Here is a 25915-nt window from a genome sequence, read left to right as displayed (position 1 = left end):
ACGGTGGTGGAGTGATTCTCTTCGCTAAGAAATGTCTGTCGAGTTTTAAAGAGTGAGGGGGTGGGAGTAGGTGATGATGATCATCATCAGCAGCGGCAGATCGCTTCAAGTTGCGATAGGGGTGGTGGTGAAGTTACCACCGCTGATGATGATGCTGCTGATGATGATGCTTCTGCTGCCCAATGGATCTGTCCTTTATCTAACCAGCAGAGACACACTCACGCTTGTACTATTAAACCAGTGGGATCATCGGAGTGGCTATAACCTGGCGAGAGTGCAACATTTAGCCAAGATGAAGATGCACTGCGGCGTTATTGTTAAACCAGTGGGATAATCAGTGGCTATGTAAGCTGGTGAGAGTACTGTACAACATGTAACCAGCTGAGATGCACTGCGTTGTTATTGTTAATCAGTGGATAATCAGAGTGGCTATAACTTTGTGAGAGTATTGTACAACATGTACCGCCACTTTGCTGTTACACAAGTGGCATGATAAGAGCAGTTAAACAGGTGAGGGTTCGGTTAAACCACTTTATTTACCAGTCATACATTACAGTAGTCAACCATGCTACAATGTATATGATTAACCAGCTGATGTACTGTATTGAACCATTGCATAATACTGTACAGTACCAGGTGAGCGTATTGTTTCACAAAGTGAGATCATTATTTATATAGCCAGGTGAGAATGCAGTGTTTAAGCATGTATAGTTTAGCGAGATAGATATGATATTCTTGGTTCTTTCGGTAAAGTCACGTAGAAGGGAAATAAAAAATATATAATAAAAAAAATATGATTTCCCTTCTACGTGACTTTACCGAAAGAACCAATAATATGAATCCCTGCAGTCACGAAAACTTTAAATCAAGATATATATTATTGAAACAGGGTTTCGTGTATTTAACCAGAATACCATACACGGTATTGAACCAGGTACCCGTTATTAACGACGCTCGTAAGAATAACTTTACTGACCCACACTTTGGGTCCTCATCATCATCATCACGATCCATGGGAAGAGAGCTCCGTCGGTGTTCCCTGCATATTTCGTCATTTGTTTCCACTTTCCTCTCTGTCTTGTGCCAATATGCTCAAGTCGTGGCCACATCTTTCTGGCATCGATCTGTTGTGTCGTCGTCAAGCCAATCTTTTTTAGGTCTTCCTCTCTTTCCGGTTTCTTCCGTTTTTCCGATCAATAACAAAAACAACAAGACACTTTTTTTAATCTGTGTGGAAAATGTTGACCCATACCTCGAACCCATTGTGGTGTTTGATTTGCGGCACCAAGGGGAAATTCGCCACGAATGGTCGCAGCTGCGACCAACTTAGAGGCCTCATTCACCCGACCGATCTTTCCCCCACCTGTTCATAGGCAACTTGCTGATGTAGCTCATTGCAGATTCAGGTCCGCACGCTTCTGCGTGTAGGGGGGGGGGTAGAGAAGCTTGCTTGCTTGATTACTGCTGCTGCTGCTGCTATGAGGTGTGGTCCTCGAGTGATTCATGATTGCACATCATTTGTGGGCATGTGAGATTGACTTTTTAACAACAACAAAAAGGCCTTCAAAAACCATGGCGCGATGCCAAAACGGGACATCACTACAAAGCAGCAATAGCTGCTTGAACAAGTTGAATCCACAGGAATCCGGTTCAGATTGAGACTTCGTTTTATTTTCATGTTGGCAAGATTTACGCTAAGGTCAGCAGTGTGAGCTCACGTTCACTTACGTTGTGGCCTTGTGGGAGTGTGGAATGCTTTGCTTTTATTATGGCAAATAACACGCTCAACCAATCTGTGTTATCATTTTGTCGGTAAGACATACTTGAATTGACCTAATTACCGTGCCAATTTGTGTTCTATGCACGTACATGATTATTCTGTCATGCTGTAATTTGAAAAATGTACTCGTTTTAAAGTAATTTAAATTAGATATGTACATTTCACAATCACCAAAGCTCCGTCATAAATAACGTATTTTTTTCTACTCATATCACTACTTATGTAATTTATTAGGTTTGAGTCGTACCACTTGGCACACATCAACCCAGTCCTGCTATCGATGTGGCAGGGACTTTAACATGCACATCACAACAGACGATGCATTCTGGAAAGGCTCAGTAGTCCACAGTTACTGCTACAAGACAGAGACCTACCAAGCCAGTGAATAGTGACTCAGCATTCAGCATGTTGACTACATGAATCAACAACCAGTGTGGCCCGACACAAAACACTACTCTGGTGGGTAGCACTTATGACTCTTCATCTCCATTGACAGGCCATGTGTTATTGTGTGGAAGGTCCACATTTCCGCGGCGTGTACGTAAATACGTATGTTAATGGCTTTATTTTGGTGATTTCGAAAAGTTTTTTGGTTTTTGCCATGTTTGTTTGTTGTAGTACGGAGTTAGACTGATGGCCTTAATCTAAGTTGTCTTGTGGTCGTTGTTGTTTGACTTGCACCCCACTGGGATTTTTGCACACAGCGTTGGTGTACGGTGCTTTTTCTGCAATATTTTTCTGTCTTTTCTTGGATTTTCTGTGTGCACATAGTCACTTTAAGATGTTCTCTTGTTCATGTTTTTTGTTTGTTGCGGTTGCACCCGATTCAAGAGCCGAATGGCTCACAGGGCTACACCAAATAGATTAAACTGAAACTGAACACGTCTTTCACAACGTACATAGCCAACCGTCCTAATTGGGAGATGCAATCGGAGGCAGTGACCAGTATCTCTACAAAGCTGGTCTTCATTTTATTGACCCAAGAGGGAAGAGAGACAATCTCAGAATCACCCCACCCCCCGTCCATGATTCGCTGTGCCACAGAGCCTCCTGGCCAGTTGCTCCATACCACATTTCAATTATGGAGGTGGGGGGCAGTCTCTTTTTAAATTTACCATAACTAGAATTAATAAAGTATCTTCACAAATGAGTATCTCAAGATTCTGTACAATAGGCAGGGGAATCAGATTTTTACATATAAAATACTGGGTCACAGCAGAGAGAAAGCAAACCCACAACACAGTAAAGATTAGCACGGTTCAAGTTCAACGTACATACAACATACGTACAATGATTGAACGGGATTCCAGAGGGGGAAGAATTGTCATTTGCAAGCATAGGAGGAGAGGAAAGTCTTAGGGAATGGACCTGGACGGAGTTGGCAGTGTGCATGATCAGGGTAGAAAGTTTCAGAAAACAGCAGAGGAAGTGGAGTGACCACCCTCTCCAAAGCTGCCCATCTCGATTTGATCAAACTCACATGGTGCAAATCACACACAGTTGGTTTGAATGGCAAACTGTTTTTAGTTATGGCATGTGTGTGCATGCTGATGAAGGGGGACAGTCGGGGGTTATTTTTGTAACGCGCTTGTTTGCCCGTTCTAGGACGGAAGCTGTAATATTTACGAAAAAATTGAGCGGAGTATAATTGTATCTTGTGTAAATTTAATGGCAGTGAATCTTGCACAAAAGTATGTCATCAAACACTTCACTGCGTTTCACTAGCGGTGTATTAATGGCAGTGATTCTTGCACAAAACTACGACATAAAACACCTCGCTTTATGTCACTATAGCACTGCATATAACTGACCTTCAATTTGTTCAAATTCACTGCTCTGATACTTTATTCTCTTCTGCTTTCGTTCGCTGGGGTTTAAATAAATTGGAATTCGATACAGTATCTGGGAAATCACCGAGAAATTTCTATTTTACCATAATGTAGAAGCATAAATTTGACTTTTGGTCTCAAGTGCCAAATAAATAATTAAGACACCAAATGCACTTTGTTGCTGCGTATAATTATTTATTATACGAACTTAAAATAAAGAAACGTCAAACTTATAGCGAATTTGCAAAAAAAAAAATTCCGCTCGACCTTCTGCGGGAGTGTAAAAATCCACCTGCTCATGGATATTAATGACGGGGGGGGGGGGGGCATGTGGAGTGTTACTACAAACAGACATTCTTGGCTCATTATAGTAGGATTTTCGCACAGTATAATACACTGAGATGATGTCACTCAGAAGTATGTCATTTGGCAGATGTCACATATGTCACAGTCAGCACTGATTGCGGACAGCTCATACCGTCATGGTCACAAAGGGACCCCTATTCAGTGCCAACTGTGATCTTGTGAAAGGATACACTTGCAGCATCTTTATCCCCTCTTGCACCAATGTCTCCCTAAGCACACTCTCTCCATGAATAAGTCAAGACGGCAAGGATGCTGTTTCAGCATCATAAGAAATAGAACGCTCTTTCCTTCAGCCTTCCTCAATGATTTCCTGTAGCACTCAATTTGTCACCAAAGTGTAACCTGTGATTTTAACATGATGTTATAAGCAGTATTCGCAGTGATGAAATGAGTTATCGTGGAACACGTGGTAATCAATGCAACTTGAGAGGAGGGAGAGCACAGCTGTTGAAGTATGGCGCTGGAGAGGACGATTGCATATCTCTCGGACGTCAAGGCCAACCCACGAAAGGGTACCGGTGAAATATCTCGACAAGTGTTCGTCGTTGCAAGGCCAGCGGGACACTGGCGGACCCTGGTGGCCTTTAGTGCCACCCCTGACACGCGGCCTCCGACAACACACAAATGTGAAAACAATCCCCCATCGTCATGCTGTGAAACCCCAATTGTTTCAAATTTGTGGTGGCCCTCGTCACTGATGATATCTTATCGGAGAAAGTGCCCCCCCCCCCTGAAAAGTAGTGAAGAACACTGCTGTGTATACTGTTAACCTTTGTAGAAAGACAGGAACGTAAGTGTTGTGCGCACATACTTAGGGGACAGTCTGGATGAAACTGCTGATGTCATGTTAGGTTAAAGGAAAGAGGAACAGAGACTTAAGACAGGGGTCGGCAACTAAAGTAACAAGAAGGGGCATTTTTGTTCGAAATCGGTAAGAAACTCAATATTTCCAGAGCCGCAATGCATGTGAATACGAGACGGTCCTTAATAAATTACGTCACGAAGCAGTGGGGCTCCGGCGCCGCTGATTGCCGACCGCTGGACTAAGATGAACAAATTGCATTGTATATTTTGCTAGCAGGACTGCATACGAATGTTTATAGGAAAACCTAGCATCACGGAGAGTGAAATATCCTCATCACCGAGGTCACAAACACTCGGCAATGATGATGATAATGATAGAGAAAAATGCGAAAATATTGACTGAGAAGGCCCATTGATTGATGGATCTAAAACGTGTTTTTATTTCACCGAGTTAACACAATTGTCAACTTATTATTTTCTAATATTTTGCTGAGACTGCTTAATTGTTGTTTTTATAAATAGTTTTGTCTGTCATTGTTGCCTTTCTGGTTATGGTGGTCGTGGGGGAGCTGTAGTGCAGCAATTAGCGCGCTGTGCTACCTATGTTTGATTCCTGCTCACGGCCACCAACACCGGTGATGATTATCTGAAGCGGTCCTGAGCCTCCCCTAGGTCAACTCAACCTCAAATGAGTACCTAGTGAAGTTTGTAAACATCGCCACGTCTGGGCGTGGTGCTGGCCACCCCTTTGTGTGCTGCTGTCTTGGCTTTCATAAGTCATCACTAACTTCACTTGCCAAAAAAAGTCTATCAAAGGGGGATATTTGTCTGCTTATTGCACTGTGGCCTACTTTGCAATAAAGGTTTTATAGCAATTGGGTCAGACGTTGCGAATTAAATGTTTTGTGTTTTGATTGCATCATCTGTTAGGAAAGTCTTGGAGATGTTTTTCACTTTGAAATGTAAATTGATCATTTGATCTTGTAGAATTAGCAAAGTTACCACATCGCGATACGTATCGATGCAGATTTTTTTTTATGCCACGATGAGTGGAAAATATCCAGGGCACTGCACTGTAGCAATGGCAGGGTGCACTGACCGCTCAGTGTGGTCACAAAGTCGGGTTGTTGTTTTTTATACGTTAGTTATTCAAATATTTTCTCCAGTCTTTTTTTACAGCCGATAAAACATCCTTTTTCAGTTGTTCAGTAACATGTTTTGGTTCCTTTTCCGGATTTAATTATTTATTTCAAATTGTTTTTCCTGCAACGTTATCCATTTTAACACGTAGTATTATATGTGTCAGTGTTATTTTGATTTCTGTTTATGAAGCCTGTAATGTTGACGTTAACGGAGCTGGAGCAACACATGTTTGACACCTGTTCTTGTTTTCAATATGAAATATGAAATCCACAAGCCGTAATCTAAAAGTCATGACTTAAAACATAGGGGATTTTAAAGTCCAAGTCATGAATCTGTAAGACATTGTCTCGATAAGGAAATTGCTAAAAATACTCAAAAAAAGGAACTGGGAAAACATTTGTAAGTGGCACAGTCATGAAAAGAAAGTCTTGGGACTCAGTGGGGTTTTCCTGGGCAATATATTTTCATCTAAAAAAATGTGATGTTTTGCAAAAATATTCAATAACAGGACATGTTCTGAAGCCTTGGGATAAAATCCTGCATATGCGTCTCCATGCTCAAATGGATATTGGACTGTGCTGCCCTTCTATGATTAAAACAAAAATAACTCGTTCATATGGCAGAGTCTAGTCATTTTATAACAAAGTCACAGTTGATGTTCCACAAAGTAGCTCTCATTTTGTTGACACTTCGAGGGCTGATTGACTGTGTTGACCCCAAACCGACATTTGAACTCACGACCTTTAGATATTAAGCCTTGCGCTCTGGTCACAGCACCGATCCGGCCTGATTAATACATACACAACTTATCCACTGCATTACAAAATAGAGTACAATAAAGAATGAGTTTATTTAACAAAAGGAAGTACATTTATCGGCAATGCAGCTGGGAATCGGTCAGTGGGAGAGCATGTGACCATAAGCGATGTTGTCAGCCCAGTGACTGTGAGCGAATGCGCGCGTGAGCGTGAAGCGGAGGCTAATGCGAGCGTGAATCAATGGCCTCTGTTGCGGACGCCCATGCGCCGCTGCCGATGTCGAGCCTTCCCCGTGGCATTGTCCGTTTTATTCTGGCAATTCGCGACCACGAGGCTATCTCCTGGCGACACCGCGGGAAGGATTGTCGCGTGACGACGAACCATAAAGACATACAAGGGAAAAAACAACCCAAAAAACAAATAGCCGTTACCTAGTAGATAGGCGCCTAGGCTGTGTGTTCAGAATGTATTGCGCGATGTTGTGGTGGATAATATAAATAGACATGCAGTGGCCTTTATCACCAAGTAAGAATGATCAGGCGCATCTCAATGCAACTTACGTGACATGACTCCCATATATTTTTTAAACATCGATGCAGTTATATCACCAGCACCCATTGGCGAAGTACGTGTTTGGTTCTGTCTTCCTTTCACGGAGTTTAATAACCGTCTCTTCTGGTACCTTCATTTGCCCGGGTGGTCAGAGCACTTTACTCAGTCATATGGTCACAATTCAATTATAAAGGTTCTTTGGGTTAGGTCGCATAAATATAAATGTGTCGTTAACCCACTACCACCCGACACAGCCAATTAGTAGGGTTTTTCACGTAAACCAAACATGCCAGTTAGTTACTACTTCAGGACACCGGCGTGTGGGAAAGTAAACCTACAGCATTTAAAATTTGAGTACGATGTTTCGCTGGTGATTGCAACCAGCCTCATCAGGCGATTTTCCATAATTGTGAAGAAGTCTTCCTGTTTCAGTCTTAAATAGAGGAAAGATGATGTCATCACTGTGAGCCTATCAGGTGCGAAAACCAGAGGGGGTTAGTGTAGTCATATAAATTGCAATGGATTATGTTAATCTGACAATATGCATTACCTATTATCGGTTGGATTAGTCACAGTTAATCAACATACAGTGGAATGCTTTTTTGTATTTAGTTTAGTTTGTCCTTCCCCAGAAGGTCACAAGTTAAATTCTCGCTCACGGATGGACTCATCCAGTACTTCATCCTTCAGAAGTTTCCACTGGAAAGTCAAACGGTGGTTACCATCTGGGGATACTGGCCTCTGCTGAATTTCACCACTGATTCAGCATTACTACATTGATGAGCACCACCTCCATGCTTATTTGAGCATGGGGGCCCACGTGTCACGATTCACTTGACTTTGTACGTCATGTCCAACATTGTAATCTTTACAATGGCTAGATAAAGCAACGTTGCTATAATATCCCAACAATTCCTTCTCTACATATATTTGTTTGGGTAACAAGCCCCATCACTGAGTTCTCACAGAGCTTAGTGGGTTTCAGGTTGATAAAACTAATACAACCTGTATCACCATTTAGAAAAATTATTCGAATATACAGGTTTCATAGCAGCTGTCTTCGTTGTTGCCCGTTGAATTAATGTCCCTGCTTATCTATATGTTGCGTAGTAGCACCACGCGGAGACGAGGAATACTATAAGGGCTGTTGCCCTTTATTAAACCACTCTCACACTCGACATCCTACACTCACACCAGTGTAGGTGCACTCTATATTCGTCCTTCTCCGGACACTTAAACTTTTTGGACCCCACCCTTGGCTATCCCTTGGCTCTCTCACCCGTCTGCCCGGGACGGGGGATCATCCAACACAGTCCCACGATGAGGAGAGACCCTGGTCCTCTACCCTACTTTTTTACTCCGGCTATCCCTTAGGCTCTTTCACTCATCTGCCCGGAGTGGGGGTTCAGCCAACACCGCTCCGCGACGAGAAGAGAGACACTCACTCCAGTCGGTCCTTACCCTGGCTCCCCACGACGACCCCACCTTCGTCACGGGGTTCCCCTTGAGAACCCCTTGGGCGCTCCTCCCCCCAGCTCGGCCCCGGCCTTGTTCCCGAAGGTGCTCTCCGAAGCCCCTTATGTAACCCGTGACGCCCGCTCGCACCTCCTTCTGTTTGCCCCCTCATTGGTTACTCACAATACTCCTCTACATATAGATTGTTACAGAATAAAGGAAGTGTAACCAGTAGCACAACTGGAAGGTATTTGGTGAGAATTGTTAAAAGAACAAATGGCAGGGCTGCTCACTCACGAACTTGCGTTTTTGAAAGTGAGTTCGACCAAACACTGGTTCGTGTAGACACGGTACGGATAATAGCATACCTCATATGCAGGGTGTTTTACAATATGTGCTTCATTTAAGCTCACCTCTCAACACTACCCACCGACCGACACAAGCGTTTGTGTTTTGGGTTCATAGACCTATTGCGAAGGTGAGGGATTTGTGATAAATGGTGATTGAGTGTAGCTTGGCAGTAGATGAAAGGTTCTCGTTCGTGAAGTAAATAGATGGTGGGCCCCAACTTCTCGCCACGAGAGTTATAATTTCCGCTTTGAAAGCGCACTGTATTCGTTCGCTCTCGTAGACAGAGAAAGACTCGGTCGGAGGCACTAAGGACGTACCACAGAATCAGAATCAAAATATTTATTGAAATTGGAGGAATTCCGATGAGTTATAAAGCTCTTTTTCGCAGACGTCCAGTCGGGACGGGTGAGATCATTACAACAACAAACAGTACAAAAACATGATAGTCGTGCAAAGTACAAGAAAGGTAAACAACTCACCCAAACACATACAAATAAGACTAAACCATCCTCATCCTACCGGGCAAAGCCCACTGAGGTATTAACTTATTTTTCAGACGCGACCTGGCTACAAATAATAGCTCAACAAAGTGGCCCATCATTTTGATATTGAGGCAGCCGTGCAATTACCCAATCTCTGTGGTCCTCTATATATTAAGGTGTTATCGGTTACATAATGAGTGTTTACATGTCGGAAGAAACTGGAGCACCCGGAAAAAAAACCATGCGTGCAAGGGGGAAACACTATCCCATACCGATATGGATTCAGGTGGATTCCACGTGTTTCTGTACTGCCTTCGGCAAGCCAGGGTATCGCACCTTGGCTTTGAATGGTGCGAAGGAAGTTCAACATACATACATTGTATTTCTATTGTATTTTTACCTTACTCGGTAAGACCCACTGAGCTATATAGCTCTTTTTCAGAAGCGACCTGGCCACAAATGAAAGCTCCATTAAGTGGCTTATGTGGACATTTACAGCAGCTAAATACTCTAAACGCATGTTGATTCTAAATGTGGAGGGAAAAATGGAGGAACTGGAGAAAAATCTATGCAACCATGGGGAGAGAAACATGCAACCTCCAAATATACAAGCGTCAGGGGCGGGATCGAACCCACGAACTTTTTCATACCAGGCGAGGACGTTAACATCTCACCACATGCATAGACGCCTACGTGAAGGGAGTTTCACAACATTTGTGTGACCCACCAACCCTCGCCTCGACAGTGCTGGACTACAGGCGTGCATAGTCGGCTATTCACGATTGTTCATGTTCCCAGCCATCCTGTGTGTATTCATTCCACAGTAGCCCACAGGATGATTTTCTTTTCATTTGGAATGTCTTTGCTGCACACGCATAAAATGCCATGTCATATACTGTAAACTTGGCAAGCGGTGATTACACTAACTGCTTGGCTACATTTTCTACTGACTAGCATTCAGGTTGTGTAACCTTTTTGACAAATATTACTTACAAAGAGCATCTCCATTACGTGCAGTTTTAGTTACACAGTAATGTGTGCAAAAGCTTTTTGCCCCTTCTCATCGAAAGGCAACAGCAATTCCCCCTCCCTTTCTGTTGCCATCGCCACGCCTTGCAACCACACTGCATTCTGCTGGTGGCATTCACATGCGACACTGCTGTGGAAGAATTCATATTTGTGATTTTAAATAGCACACTACCAAAACTTCCAGTTGCTCAGGGTTGACTCATCCTCTTCATCATCATTATCACCATCGTCGTTGTTGTTGTCATCTCTTCGTGAGTATTAATTGCTTATGGTCGTGTAAGAATAGTACTTCTTGACACCAAGGAGGATTGTAGAACCAGATGGAGACGAGGATTCTTACTTAAGGCTGCTTGCCGTTTATTCACTCAATAGCTTTACTACCCGGCTTCGCCCGAGACTTGGATTCTTGTCTTGGATTAATACACGGCCTACGCGGAGGGTGGGGAGGGTGCGTGACATCAGCAGGCACACTGCGTAACGATGCCGCATGCGGATGACATAACAGATGTGACGTCACCACTCACTTGCCGTGCAAAATATCCATTATTGCGCCCCCCCCCCCCCCCCCAAAATACAAAAGTAAATTTTTATACTTTTTGCATTGTGTACAGTCTGGAAGCTACCCACATGCCAAATTTCAAGTTGCATGTTGGGAAGTATGCTAAACATTTCGAACAGACACACACATTCACAAATTTCCATTTTATATATTCACTCGTACACACTCTGTCCACTGTACACTCACTGGTTGTTTACACTCTCTGCACTCGACGCTCACACCCGTTATGGCGCACATCAGATCTCTGTCCTTTACGCGGGCATCTCTTCAGCTATCTATGCCCCGGTATGGCTTCCCTTTGAACAAGACCTGTTCATCTCGAGCCCTCCTTCGGCGGCGGCTGGGATGTCGTCCACGCAGGCTCTCATTCCTCCCTCTCTCCCAACGACGGCGACTTCACTCTCTCCACGGCGACCCAGAACTCATGCACACTCCTGCTTATATATCGCCCCTCATTCTGAGTCCGCACTTGCTCCCACTTAAGCTGCCGTCTCCAGGATACCAACCCCCTGTTCCCACAAGCACACGCACACCTGTTCGCCCCCAATTGCCCTCACTCATAGAGAGACTTGCGCAAGCTTGCATCATGCATGCCCTTGCACGCACTTTCCACAAACTCAAACTTTCCCGCGCTCGCGGTACTCCTCTACATCACCCCCACCCCCGTGAATAAAAATCAGCCGACCCGGCTGTCAACGTTACCTTATTTAAAAAAAAATCTAGACGACCCCTACGACAAGCAGCAAAAATGTCACAAAACAACAACACACTCTAACACAGAATCCCCAAGCTAACACCCCTATAGCCACAACATAACAACAATATAACACCACCAACAACCCAAGAATGCAAAAAAACAAGGGGGGAATGACCATATGCGAGGAAAACACTACCGGATGGTCAATGTCGAAAGTCCCTCCAAGCAGTGTCCCGCTGCGCCCGTCACACTAACGGCGCCGGCCTGCTCCCCCCCGCAAGCAGCAGGCCCCTCGCGCAGTGGTGGTGCGCTCTCATGCGTGCCGGTTCACCCCACAAGCATGAAGCAGGCGGCCCCCCAGACTCTAGACGTCAGGAACCATCTCTTCAATCGCGGGTTCCTCTCGCTCTCACAGCCGACGTCCTCCCCCGCTCTTCTTACTCCAATCGCACCCCGCTCGCCATCGCAGGGCATCAGCGGCGCTCCGCCAAGCCGGCGCAGCGCAAAAGGCGCAGCAGCCTGCAGCAAACACGCGGCGGCAGACACACAGCGGCGGCAATGGCGCCCAAATACCGCGTGCCAAATGGCGAAACGCCCACAGCCGCGGTAATGGCGGGAACGCCGCAGCCAAGGAGCGGCGCGAACCGACGCAGCGACCCGACGGCGGCCGCGTCCCCCTGCAGCTCCGCTACTGACTCAACAACTCCCAGCCACTCCATCGACGTTAGCAGCTGGTCTAGTCGGCCGGCGACATCGCCCCAGCTCCGTCGATGGTGGCCAGTCGGGGCCCGCAGCCTCCTCCCCCACCAAAGCACATCACCGGGGCCCCGGACTCCAGGGTCGTCGCGGGTAGAACTCTGGTGCATCCTGCGTCGTCCATCCGCACCACCGGTTGGTGCTTGCACTTCGCTGCCGGCTGCTACACAACGTCAGCAAAGGGTTTCGGCTTCATTGAAAATAAACAGCATTGCTCTTGCGAAGGTTCAACGGCCACTTCCAACATCAAATGTAGAATAGTACTTCTTGACACCAAGGAGGATTGTAGAACCAGATGGAGACGAGGATTCTTACTTAAGGCTGCTTGCCATTTATTCACTCATACACACTCTATCCACTGACTGGTTGTTTACACTCTCTGCACTTGACGCTTACACCCATTATGGCGCACGTCAGAACTTTGTCCTTTACGCAGACATCCCTTCAGCTTTCTACACCCCAGTACGGCTTCCCTTTGTCTACCCACTCGTCTGCCCCGGGCGGGGGATCATCCAACACCGCCCCGCAACGAGGTGAGACCTCTACATCTCGAGCTCTTCTTCGGCAGCGGCTGGGATGTCTTCCACGCAGGCTCTCGTTCCTCTCTCTCCCAACGACGGCGAGTTCACTCTCCCCACGGCGACCCAGAACTCACGCACACTCCTGCTTATATATCCCCCCTCATTCTGAGTCCGCACGTGCTCCCACTTAAGCTTCCGTCTCCATGGCGCCAACCTCCTGTTACCACGCACACACCTGTTCGCCCCCAATTGCCCTCACTCACGGAGAGACTTGTGCAAGGTTGCATAATGCAGGCCCTTGCACCTTTCCACAAACTCACACTTTCCTGAGCCTCGCGGTATTCCTCGACAGTAGTAATTATAATAATGAATGCTGGTGAGACTCCCACTGTTGAAGGCACCGGAATCTTCTATTTAGTAGGCATAATTTTCTGTTCTAGTAATGTTGAGCCGAAGCTATCAGTGTGAGCATGTGGGGAGCCTTCATTTAGCTTTGTGATGACGACGATAATGTTACTAGCACTTACACAGCTTTTACATGGGGGTCATAAAAGCCATTGTAATGAACACTGGCTACATAATCAATCAGGTTACACGTATTTTCACATGTGGTAATGTTACAGTGACATTGGACTTTTATCACTGCCATACTTCATCTTACATCATGTGTACGCGTATCATGTTGGGCTTTGAGGTGCTTTCTGTTACGGCCGCCCCTTTGCAAACATCACCCCCAAGGTTCCCCGTGTGAACTGAAGTATTGGATTAAAAAACCCAAAGATTTCCAGTAACCTTCAGCATAACAGAATGGCTTTCAATCGTGAGAATATTTATTACAGGTTAATTTAAATATATGTGATACTGAGGATGGAGGATGAGGTTGTGGGTTCGATCCCCACACCAATGCCTGTATATTTGGAGTTTGCATTTTGTCCCCGTGGTCATGTGATTTTTTATCAGCACCTCTGGTTTACCTCTCCACATTTAGAAACATGTGTTGAGAGTATTTGGCTACTGTTATACATTTCTACATGATAAGCCACTTCGCTGACCTATCATTTGTGGCCAAGTTGCTTCGTAAAAAGAGATATATAGCTCAGTGGGCCTTACCTGATAAAATAAAAAATCTTTTTAGTTTAGACTACTCATTTTCAACGGCAAAAAAGTTAAGTGCGATGTTTGTAGCTAAAAAGCGTAAAAGGCCTGAACTCTGTGAGCTTGTGCACAGCTCTCGAGGTGACACAACTTCACCGCTATTTGCGCAACGTCACTTACAAACAGCACAGTCCACACTTTATCCCCCACTCCTCAACCCTCTCCCCATGTCCACAATTCCTCTCCACCCCTGCCTGCAACTGCGAATATGGGGCCAATATGATCCTGGTCAAATCTAATTGTTTAACTGGATTTATTGGCCCTAACACACTTACCGGCTGTGATTAGAGGGAGTTAAAATCCCAGTCGGCAGTTAACTTGTCCCATTATCTTTTCGGGTCCATGAAATGACAACTGCTTTGTGTGAATCCCAGTTATTTGTTCCTTGGATGACAAACAAAGGTTTCGCCGAAGATATTCTAAGACTAACTGAACACTGTCTAAAGAACACCTACTTCTTGTAGCAAGGTGACTTCTATAAACAAAAGGAAGAAGCAGCAATGGGCTCTCCTTTGTCTCCTGTGATAGCGAATTTGTACATGGAAGATTTAGAAACAAAAGCAATAGCTTCAAGCACACTAAAACCATCTGCTTGGTTTAGATGTGGATGACACATTAGTGGTCTGGCCACATGGCAAAGATACACTGAACGCATTTCTAAATAATTTCTACTCGCAAAATCCATCCATTGAGTTCACCATGGAAGTGGAAACTGACAGAACTCTACCATTTCTGGATATTCTGCTCGGACGGGGTCGAAATTGTAAAATAACACACAGTGTACTGATGCCTATCTGAATGCAGAGTCACACCATCGCCGCGCACAGAAATCTGCTCTTATCAAGACGCTCATTCATCGAGCTAAGAAAGTTGTCAGATGGTGACAGTCTGAGAAGTGAAATTCAACATGTTAAAAAATCTCTGCAAATGAACGGTTACAATACAATGATGCACAAATCAACAGGGCATAGAATACCAAAACCAAATCAAATAACAAGAGCATTGAAACTGCCCAAGTAATTAAAACTATCAAAATACCGTACATTGCGGGAGTAACTGATAAACTAGCCAGATGTTTGGAAAAACAAAACATCCGAGTCAGATTTGGCACAGTATATAAAATACAGAATCTAATATCTTGTACAAAAGATGTATTACCGAAGCTATCCACAGAAGGTGTGGACAGGATTAACTGCACGTGTGGTAAATGTTATGTTGGGCAAACAGGATGAATGATCAGCACGAGACTAAAAGAACATCAGAGAAATATTAAATTCTCCCAAATGCAACTGTCAGCAGTAGCAGAACACGCGTGCCAACAAGGACACTCAATTGATTTTGATAATGTTGAAGTTTTGTGCAAAACTAGCTACTACTGGCCAAGACTAATTAGAGAATCTATCGAAATTAAAAGAAATCAAAAGAACTTTAACCGTTCGGATAGTTACCATCTTAGTGCTGTGGAAGCAAATTAACAAATCATCCATTACTTAAATGCATGCCTACAAAGGGCAGCGTTGGTAGGGCTATTTTAATAAACATAATAGACAGGAAGGACACGTTCAAAGGGCTCGAATAATGCACATGCAAAATTAACGTTGCCTCAGGAATCCCCCCCCCCCCCATATTGTGCAAGAGCGCAGAAGGGTGGTCAACACATCTACGCCTCTATATAAGGAACGAAACAGTAAGACTTCTCCAGAAATCTGGCTGTCGCCTGATGAAGCTAGTTGTAATTACTGGCAAAACGTATTCAGATTGTAAATGGTGTGGCTTGGCTCTCCAACACACCGGCGTGCTGTACTAGTAACGAATCGGCATGTTCTGTTTACGTGACAACCCTTACTAGTTGGCTGTGTCGGGTGTTGGCAGGTTTTAACGACACATTCATATATTTACACAATCTAACCCAAAAACCTCTATTATGGATGATATTGGTCGCGAAAGCCTACGTGTTAAACTCCATGACCTGCATGCCACGGGCAGGTCCTTATCCAGCAGTGGATCGATTGATAAAGGGCTGTACATATCCTGTACACGCAAATACAGCATACATTCACAGATTACATTAAAACAGGGCATTTGCCATGGTGGGAATTACAATGCTGCCTTTTGTGCCAAGTCTGGAGGCTGCTGTATTAAATTATGTTAATCCGGAGCATGCCAGGGTAAGTGAATGTCTGTAACTTTTCACCCTTTGCCTTGCTCGGTGCACAATGGTACTTTAATGTAATGAATCAGCAACGCATTGAATGGCAGATATTTTTGACGCAGCCACTCGCTTACCATATTTTTTTGCATATACGTCTGCTTCCCCTTTGGTGATTTGGTCAATGCCGTGGTGTTGGATTTTCAACATATAACCGAGATGCTATCTTGTCAGGAACCTACAAATATCAGCGTGGCTTTTACGTGCTACCTCACTCTTAATTTGTTTGTCTAAGCGGTAAAGAGCACGTTTATTATAACTCGCATCATCATTATATCCAAGGGCTCCTAATGACACTGTTCATTCGGTGACGACACCTTCGCCCTGCTAATCTTGCCATCGGAAACGATCTCCTACTTGTTGTCTGCATTGCCAACTCTGTACCCCCTTGCTCCGGTACTTTACCCAAGCTTGCGAGGAACTCTCCCTGCCCATCCACGTTCTTCCACACCAATCATACCACATTGCGGACCTATTTTCATTTGCTGCTCCACATTCTGGAATACCGTTGCCACTTATCTACAGCTTGGTGTACTTTCCCTTCTCTCCCCCTCTTTATTTCCCGATTAGCGCGGAGCATACTTGTACCTTTACCATGTTTGTGGCACATCTTGCTCCCACATGTTTGCACTGTTTTTATTTTATTTTGTGTGTTATGTCACTTTTAGACTAACATTGAGAGCTTTACTTGCACCTGTACCTATTTTTTTCTCACGCCTCCAGCTCTCGTTATATTTGCATTGCTTTTTTTATTCGTGTGGGTTCTGTTTACCACTTCTAAATACCTCGCTTGTTGTGCAATATTATTTCTTAATATCCTTGTACTAGTTCTCTGCAATATTAATGTCTTTGTTTTGTTGATGCTGTGCTCACGCATCGTGGATTTTCTTTGTAAAATAGTTGGGTAACTGGCTAAATGCGATCATCTGTGTAATAAATAGAATAAACTTCAACCAAACTTTAAAAAAAATTCTTCACCCTGTTTTTAGAATGTGTGTTACCACACCACTTTAAATCGTGCTGTTGCTTTCAGGTCCTTTATAAGTTGAAAAATTATTGTTATTGGCATCATCATCATGAACAATACTTGATATGTGTACCAACTTGTGGGAAATCACAAGTGATTGGCCTGTGGAGATCGATACTGGATCTTGACATAGGAATGTGGAATTGCCTTAGAATATGCTGGTTCTTTTCAGGATTTTCAGGGCTGTTTGATTGTTTTCCTCGTTTACAATTTCAAGAGAGTATAGAATTGCAATAACATAAAAATCAGTGACAGACTGCAGCCAGCTGACGCTGGGGAAAGATACCCCATTGGTCCTGAGCCAGTACCTTGACAGGTTGATTTGATGGCCTGTGGTCTGCACGTTAAAATACATATATCCCTGTTTTCATAGATTTTAATTGCTCTCAGCCCTGTCTGCAGTGGCTGAATGAAGATACACCGTCAAACACTTTAAAGTTATTTGTTTTCAGCTCGGTGGTCTGAACTTATTGATCCTAAAATGAAATGTCTCTTTGTTTTGTGCTTCAGTGAGCTGGGAATTCTCCATTGATCTCCATTGTACACTGCTGGATGAATGCTGTCAATCGTGGTAGTAGTTTGACCAATGTGCGTTCTCAGTGCTGGTTGGTGAAGCTTGGGTGCTGGAGTGGAATATAGAGGGGCTACCCAGGCCCAGTTCAGATATCACTCGCTGCTGTGGCTCCGCCGTGGCGAGATGTTAAATTCCCTTTTCATGGTTTAATTAGCCATGGCTGGGAAGCATACTCAAGTTGCTGGATTCATAGTGTGTTGCGCTAACCACTGTGTCATCGCTCCCCCAAAATCTGTGTGCTGAATAATTGATAAATAACAATAGTAACCAAGGTATTTGATTATCATTGAGTCGCCGGGTGCAATTTTAGGAGGGTCATACTTTTTGATGTTTGGCCAATTCCATTTTAGTGGTTCATTTCAGTGGTTCTTAACCTTTACTGCAGCCTTGCACCCCTTTCTTTTTTAATCATTATTTTTTATAATGTTAATAAATGCATAAGGTTTGATGAAACACAGTAGCTGTACTTACTTGCCTGCGCTTATTTAGTGTTTTCGATGATTTACCTCCTAAAATAATCTGGCATGTCTCGCACCCCCTAAAAGGGCATCTCGCACCCCAGGTTAAGAACCACTGGTTTATTTACATGTTGGAGGGAACCAGAGAATGAAAGAAACCCACGATGAAAGGGGATACCACTCAAATATCCACACAGACTACTGTAGTCCACTATCCAAAATGTGCGTGTCCTGTCCATTCCAAAAACAAGCATGTGTGTATCTGTTAAATTATTTGCCATTGCATACTTCTGTTTTACTCTCAAAGCTGGAACATAAAACATGAATAAGTACGAAAATTTGCATTGTAATATTTTGGCAGCATTTGCATACCACGAGTTTGATATGGGGTTTAATCAAAGTTTGCGATGGGATTTGCAATGAAAATTACTGGGAGCAAGGCCAGCCAGATGGTTTCAGGGACATTGGGTTAAAAGAAACGACTAGATTGACTGGATTTAGCCATGCAAAATCATCGTACGAAGCTGTAACTTACACACAGTCTTGTGGACATGTTTACTTTTAGTTAATTTATCAATGTTTTGCGAAAACGTAGTTGTTTATTTATTTTCCAATCAAGTTACCAAATTTTTTTTTTGCTGAATTAAAAAGTAAGAGGCTTAATTGGCAGTCCGGCACATACAACCTATGTAACAAAAGCCCCGTGTATATGTGTTTACGTATGTATTAATTGTGTCGTGTGTGTTTAACTTTATTAACCATATTGTTCTGTAGTCAATTTGGTTTGTTGGTCCCGCCTTCCCCCACCACCCACCCCCTCTTCCCTTATCACCCCTTCCACCACCACTAACATAGTAACACTAACATATTACACTTACACATTACTCACTACATTCAGGGTGACAGAGGACACCTATGTATGTGCTATGAAGAAGGGCTGCTGCCCAAAACGTGTCGCCCACTGTACACGTTTCCTTTCCTGGCAGTGTTATTGACGAACACGTTGGGGTTGTTTGTTATCGTACTTGTGTGAGAATAGGTTTTACCCTTTTTCTGGCAATAAAACAGGAGGTGTTAAGATGTTCAAACACCTTACGTGCGGCATCACGTCTGCATTAACCACACATACTTGTAGCAAAACATACAAATAATTTCATATTTTTTGAACCTAGCAAAAAGGTCCCATAGACATGTATTTGTGTTTTTGCACAATGGTCAATGGATTATCACCAAATAACAAGTATTCATACTGCGGTCACCGACACACTGCGACGTAATGACAAATGAGCATCATCCCATGCCAAGCACTACAGAGACTTGCCTAACACATGAAGTGCATTGCGCACGTCGCTCAAAGCGATACTTATCGCCGTTGGTCTGGTTCGGTACATCAGTCCCCCAAAACCTTAGCTGCCCCCCCATCCCAAATGACTGATTAGAGAGCTCGCAGCCTACTCGGGTGAGTAAAGCAGCACTCAACCACTCCATCACTCAGACAGGCACATGTACCCATTGTCAATAAATGACTGAAAATGTTTGCTTTGGTTTTGTTACAGCTTTAATATGTCAGGGCTGCTTAAAATCACATGAAGTTTATGCCACATGTACGTGGTGTATAACTACCGGCATTTAATGCGCACTTTCCTCTGTCCTCGTTTATTTTTAATGTTTGTAGTTTTATCAAGGCCACCGGCAACCAGGGAAGACAATAGGGGAATTTACATTGGCAAGGCTTGTCAGAAAAATATAAATAAATCATTTGTTATGTAATGCAAAAGGGGGTGTGCCAGGTAGTTTATGGAGATTTTGTCCCAATTTAAATTATGCTATTGGGAAATCAAATTTAACAACACACAAAGGTGGTCATTGCATGTATAAAAGCTATCAGTCTTATCCATGATATTTTCGGTAGTGATGGATTTTTCTCGTCATTTACAGATTTTACTTATTGCCAATTCACAAAAGGAATCCTTTGGGGAGAAATATGGAACTACAACTAATGCTAAAGATTGGTTACGATAGAGATAAGCTAAATGGCCATTGCTCTACCAATAAGCAATGCAACAACAACTTTCCCTCAAGAGGGCTAACAAAAATGCACTGACAATAGATTTTAACGCACTTAAGATATTACACGATCTGTCGCATAGTTTACTGGTGTGGTTTTATCTCAGACGTTTTGTGCTAGCCTTTTAAACACATGGTAACTTTTCAGAGCAAGTTGACTTGGCAACTTTGCCTAGCCTCTTGACAAGACTTTTGTGCTTCCATTTGCAAATGAGTTGTCAAGGACAAGATGTTATTCTTGCAAATTTTTCATGTCGAATCGATTGGCCAAGCAAGACCAGGCTTGATTCAACTCCCTTCGTTCTCCAAACACAGAATAATCTCCACCCCACTTGGGATCACTTTGGGACATGACAAGGCTGAAGGTTGTGTGAATAATTATATAATTGAGACACGAGGACAGGTACGATCCAGTTGTTCTGTCCTCGTTATTGTTTTTGCTGGTGTTGACAAGTGCTCGTGTGTGAGATTCGACACGGTGCAGAACCAAAAGACAGGAATCTCAAAAGCCAAGGGTATAAATACTGTGCTGTGTACGTGTGGTTTGCCACATGGAATTCTGCATGGCATTGAAAAATCACTTCTAAGTATTTTCCACGATGAGGCCGTCAGAGTTAAAGTCGGTTCATGTTCAAATTTAGCCCAGCGGCGTGTGTGTACGTCTGCATGTGTGCCGCACGCGCAGGAATGCCCTGCTGGGGGAAGAGAGCTGTTGTTGACACGGCCCTTGCTGTCAAGTTGCTTCCATTCTGCGCAGGTTAAACTGGGTTGATGTGACATTGACACCGGTGGGGGCGATGTTAACCCTCGTCCAATTGGTGGCGCGCATTTTGGAACGACAAAACAAGCCACGAAAACAGCTCGATTGTGGTTTTTCCACCACCGGCTCGTGACTGCCCATGGGAGTGAGCACCTCTGCATGCTCGTTTGACAGAGAGAAGACACTTCCACGTGACTTTTAATAATCGTCACTATGGCTCGTATATTACTACACTTTATGCAGGGTGTGGTGGTGACTGTGCATGCCTTTCATCCAGTGACCTGGGGGCAGAGTTGGTGGATCAGACAGAGATGGACATTTTTTAAAAAGAGCTTCATAGCTCATCGGATGCCTCCAGTCTAAATATTTATTCTGATTCTGAGATTTAAAATGCATGAGTTGCACAGCTGCTTGTTGGAGGTAGTGTAGCAGGTTGCTGACTTGCGTAAGGATTCCAGTATAAATAAATATTCTAATTCTGTAATTTTATCTCTGTGCCTTTGGGGTTTCTATAGGCACTGAATTATCACCTCAAATGAAACCGTAACTCAAGCAATTAAAATTGGAAAGCTCAAGATGCCCTTTCCCGTATACATTAACGACATGCGAATATTTGCTGAGATTTATTCAACAGCGCACCATGGTTGTGAACAGAAAAGTTTTTGTTTGATTTTTTTTCTCAGGAAAATTCTAAGTGTAATTTGTTGTGCGTGTTTTTTCACGTTTGCGGAAATGAGGTACAGTGTGCTATAAGTTGCCAACCTTAGCAGACTTCACGCCACCTGGCACCTACGTGGATGCGGTGGCGTCTCAACGCCTCTTAACTCCTTTCCCATTCCGAGACGTCTGCTAGTTGCAGGGTGATTGTCCCTCGGTACCGATAAAGATATCTTAGCTTTTCTTCCTGTTTTGTTTTGATAATATACATGTATTGAATCGGAACGGAATCGGAAGAAAAACTGATGACTTACACATGTGACGTCATCGGAACGGCAAAGGGTTGAGCACCAATGACACAGGCAGAGAAGCTCACTCTTCAAAGAATTTTCAGTTTTTTCCAGTTTTGTTCAGCCCGCCTGCCTCACTGTACCGAACAAAGTAAAAGAAAAAACAGCAGGCTTACGAAAAACAACGCGCAATGACCGCATCTTTACGATTATTCTGCGTTTGTAGGTGAGTCACTGCGTCAACATCCTCTGCGCAGTTTCACATTTTTCTGAATTACATGACAGTCAGGCTGGGTGGCCCTGTGTTGCACATCGCTTGACTCGCAACCAGAAGGTTGCAAGTTCAAATCCTGGCAAGGGGTTGCCTCAGCCCATCACCTCTCCCAGATAGATACGTGGAAATGTCAATAATTGTCAAGTCAACAGTGGTTGGCATATGAAGAATGTGGAATTTTCGCCACTGGGTCTGGGTCGCGCCTGGGTAATAATACCAGCACCACATAGGCGTTTCTTATGTTTTCTTAAATTAATTTCTATAGTGCCTTATCCAAGGTGCTTTACACAGAATTAATTATAGTGCACATGAGTGTGATGGTGGAGATGAGGTAAATGAAATAGATGAGCGGAAGCAATGGGCAAATCTGTGATGTGTGAATTCGGTGAAAGCGAAATTGATGACAGTAAATGACGATGAATGAATTGAATGAATGGGGAATGAGTGAAAGCCATATAATGAGAATATGAAGAGGGAAAAGTAACGGTGGTGGTTATGAGAGGGGGATATTAAGGGGTCGTGGGGTGAGCAAGGGAAAATAAGTGAGTTTTGAGTGCGGAATGGAAACCGATAAGCGAAGGTGACTGTTTAATGTGGAGGGGAAGTTTGTTCCGGCGAAGAGGGGCAAGAAGAGAAAAAGAGCGAACGCGTGGATTGAGCACAAGGAGGAGGAGGAACAGGGAGAGACAGCAAAGATTGAGAACGTTTGAGCAGTGAGACGCATTGACTTGAACTTTCAATGGTAGTCGCTGTCTATTTTTGGCTGACAAGTGAGCAGGACTCCAGTTAGCCCATGCTTTTATCTCCTGGCCCGCATAATGGACAAGTCAATTTCGTGGAATTTGGGATGATGTGTGTTCTTTTGTATCTGTGTCCCCTTTGGTTTTGTAAGGGGATAGGCAGAGCCTTTCTTAATTCCAAGTTACAATGCTTCGGCGGTTTATCCAGGCCGGGTTAATTACAGGCACTTCACTTCACAATTCTCACCGAGTGCATCGTGTCTGCCAGCCCGCTGTACTGTTATTCATGTGCACAGCGTTAGTCTCCATGCAACTCAGTGGCATGCACACATTCCTGTTCTGCCTACATGTATAGCTTGCAGTGGGTTATGTAAATACTGTACCCCGAAATATATAAATAATAATTTATATATTTCTCCCCCCCCAGTCTCACAGAAGCATTGCCAGTAGGAGGCTTATAAAAAGAATGATGAAATCTCTCCCAGAGGATGCTTATGACTAGGCATTACATTATTCATTCCCCCTTACCTGCAATTAGAATATTTGTAATGATTGGAAGTCAGATCTGTTTTGTCAGGTATAATATTTTGTTTCATTTGTACTGTCATGTATTGTCGGTCTCATGTGTTCTGGCTCTTTACTTTTGTTAGCCTGAACATAATTTATACTGAGACTTTGTTTATATTGGATCATCTTTAAGAGGGTTAACAGATGGACACACAGACATAGCTAATACATTGAGCGCCTTCATCCTTAGTTGGAAAGCATAAAATAAATTGATTCTGTATCATAACTCCAAATAGTGATTATTTTCCAAATCGCAAGAAGAGGTGAATTGTTGCATGCGTATCGGTATTATTGAACTGTTTAACGTCGTGACATTAGCACCTTGGACCTCTCTTGCAAAAGATGGTAAATAAAATGATGGAGAAAATCACAATGCCGTGTCTTTAATGCCCTGTTATATAGAGCGGATGACGTGTTTTTGTAATTTATTAATGCGATGGTGACAGACACGCTCCTTCCTGTGCCGGGCACTCCAGATATGTTTGTCAAATAATAATTAACTCTTAATGATGGTTAGGAGCTTTACCCCCCCCTCCCACCTGTCCCTTCACCACGAGGAGAAGGAGGAAACCATCCATTTCTCCCACACACATGACCCCTCTGCTGCAAATATCTTAAGTGTCAAAGGTTACTGATGCTCGACACTTGAGAAATGTATTTCTCCACCACTAATATCTGCGTTGAGTTAAGAGGCGTAAGCCTCATAGTATGTGGATGGGGGGGGGGGGGCAAGGTCATACACAGTGTCCCTGCCCATCTTATCTTAACGTAATGTTTATAGCACCTTAACGAAGGCGCTTTACCGAGAATTAAGAATGGTACGTGTGAATGTGATGGTGGAGATGGGGTGAATAAAATAGATGAAGCAATGGGTGCGAATCTGTGACGTGTGAATTCGGTTGAAAGCTAAATTGATGACGGTAAATGATGATGAATGGATTTAATGAATAGGGGAATAAGTGATAGCCATATAATGAGAATATGAAGAGGGAGCCAGTAGTGGTTGGTGGTTATGAGGGGGGAGATTAAGGGGTCGTGGAGCGAGCAAGTGAAAATAAGTGAGTTTTGAGCAAGGAGCGGAAATAAATAAATATTTATTTTTTTCGCTTCTGGAGTGTCCAGGACAGTTCTGAGCTCAATGGTCACTGAGCCAGGGCATATCGGTGACTACCTTATGAAAACTGGGTTTGACATAAATATACTAAAACTCTGTTTACTGCAGATTTCACTGGGCAACAGCTAAACTGACACATCTGTGAGCATCAAACTCGAGCCAGTGTGCTGTTTAACCACTCTATCTTGACAAGTTACTTTCCATGACGTTCACATGTCTATCCTTGCATGTGCTCGACCACGTTCATAGTTAAAGTGGCTAAAAATACGCCGCTAACCCCGAATCGGTTGTCACACAATCCCGCTAACATGTGCAGAACAATTCTGCCGTATCGGAGTTCACTGTCTACGAATTGTGACTTGGCGTTGCCTCATTTCTGTCAACTGTTTTGGCAGTTAGGTTTATATTGTTTTTTTATGCAGATCATCACAGATGTTCAACCGCAGCAAATGACGCTGTGCGCTTAACACAACTGACACCAATCATTGGGCTGAGATCCAGTTTTTATAGATGTAAAAAAAAATTGTATTTCATTAAAGTGGATTTTGTGCTCTAATGCTAATATGAACGATAATTATTTACCAAAGGGAAAGGCTCACCGACACTTTAGACTCTTTTAGGAGGGTCATACATTGGTCTGTTTTGGCCAGATATCACGTACGAATGTTTGGCCTTCATGTTAGAAGGAAACCAGAATACACCCACGCATACGACGGAGTAACACTCAACTATCCGCATGGATAGATTCAATCCACGGGAAAAAAATTAGTTCTGCAAGGGGACTGAATATAACTGTGGATCGCACCGATTCCTTTACTGGCATCTCCTGGCATTTTGCAGCCCTTGCGGTAATACGACAATTCCTGCAATGCCTTTGCAAGAAACTGTGCCATTGTTCAATAAAAATTTAACTTGCATCACAAACAGTTTAACTCCTGAGC

General features: G+C 43.7%; 1 protein-coding gene across 2 annotated transcripts in view; it reads left to right on the top strand.

Annotated features, from left to right (window-relative positions):
- Positions 1-25915, top strand: part of LOC133341879 (uncharacterized) — a 56247-nt gene that overhangs the window by 294 nt on the left and 30038 nt on the right. The window lies entirely within an intron of this gene.

Source organism: Lethenteron reissneri, chromosome 12 (assembly GCF_015708825.2).
Source record: "Lethenteron reissneri isolate LAM-NWPU_2019-01 chromosome 12, ASM1570882v1, whole genome shotgun sequence".
Taxonomy (NCBI): domain Eukaryota; kingdom Metazoa; phylum Chordata; class Hyperoartia; order Petromyzontiformes; family Petromyzontidae; genus Lethenteron; species Lethenteron reissneri.
Note: the sequence above shows the minus strand (reverse complement) of the source record. Positions and strands in the feature narration are given on the sequence as shown.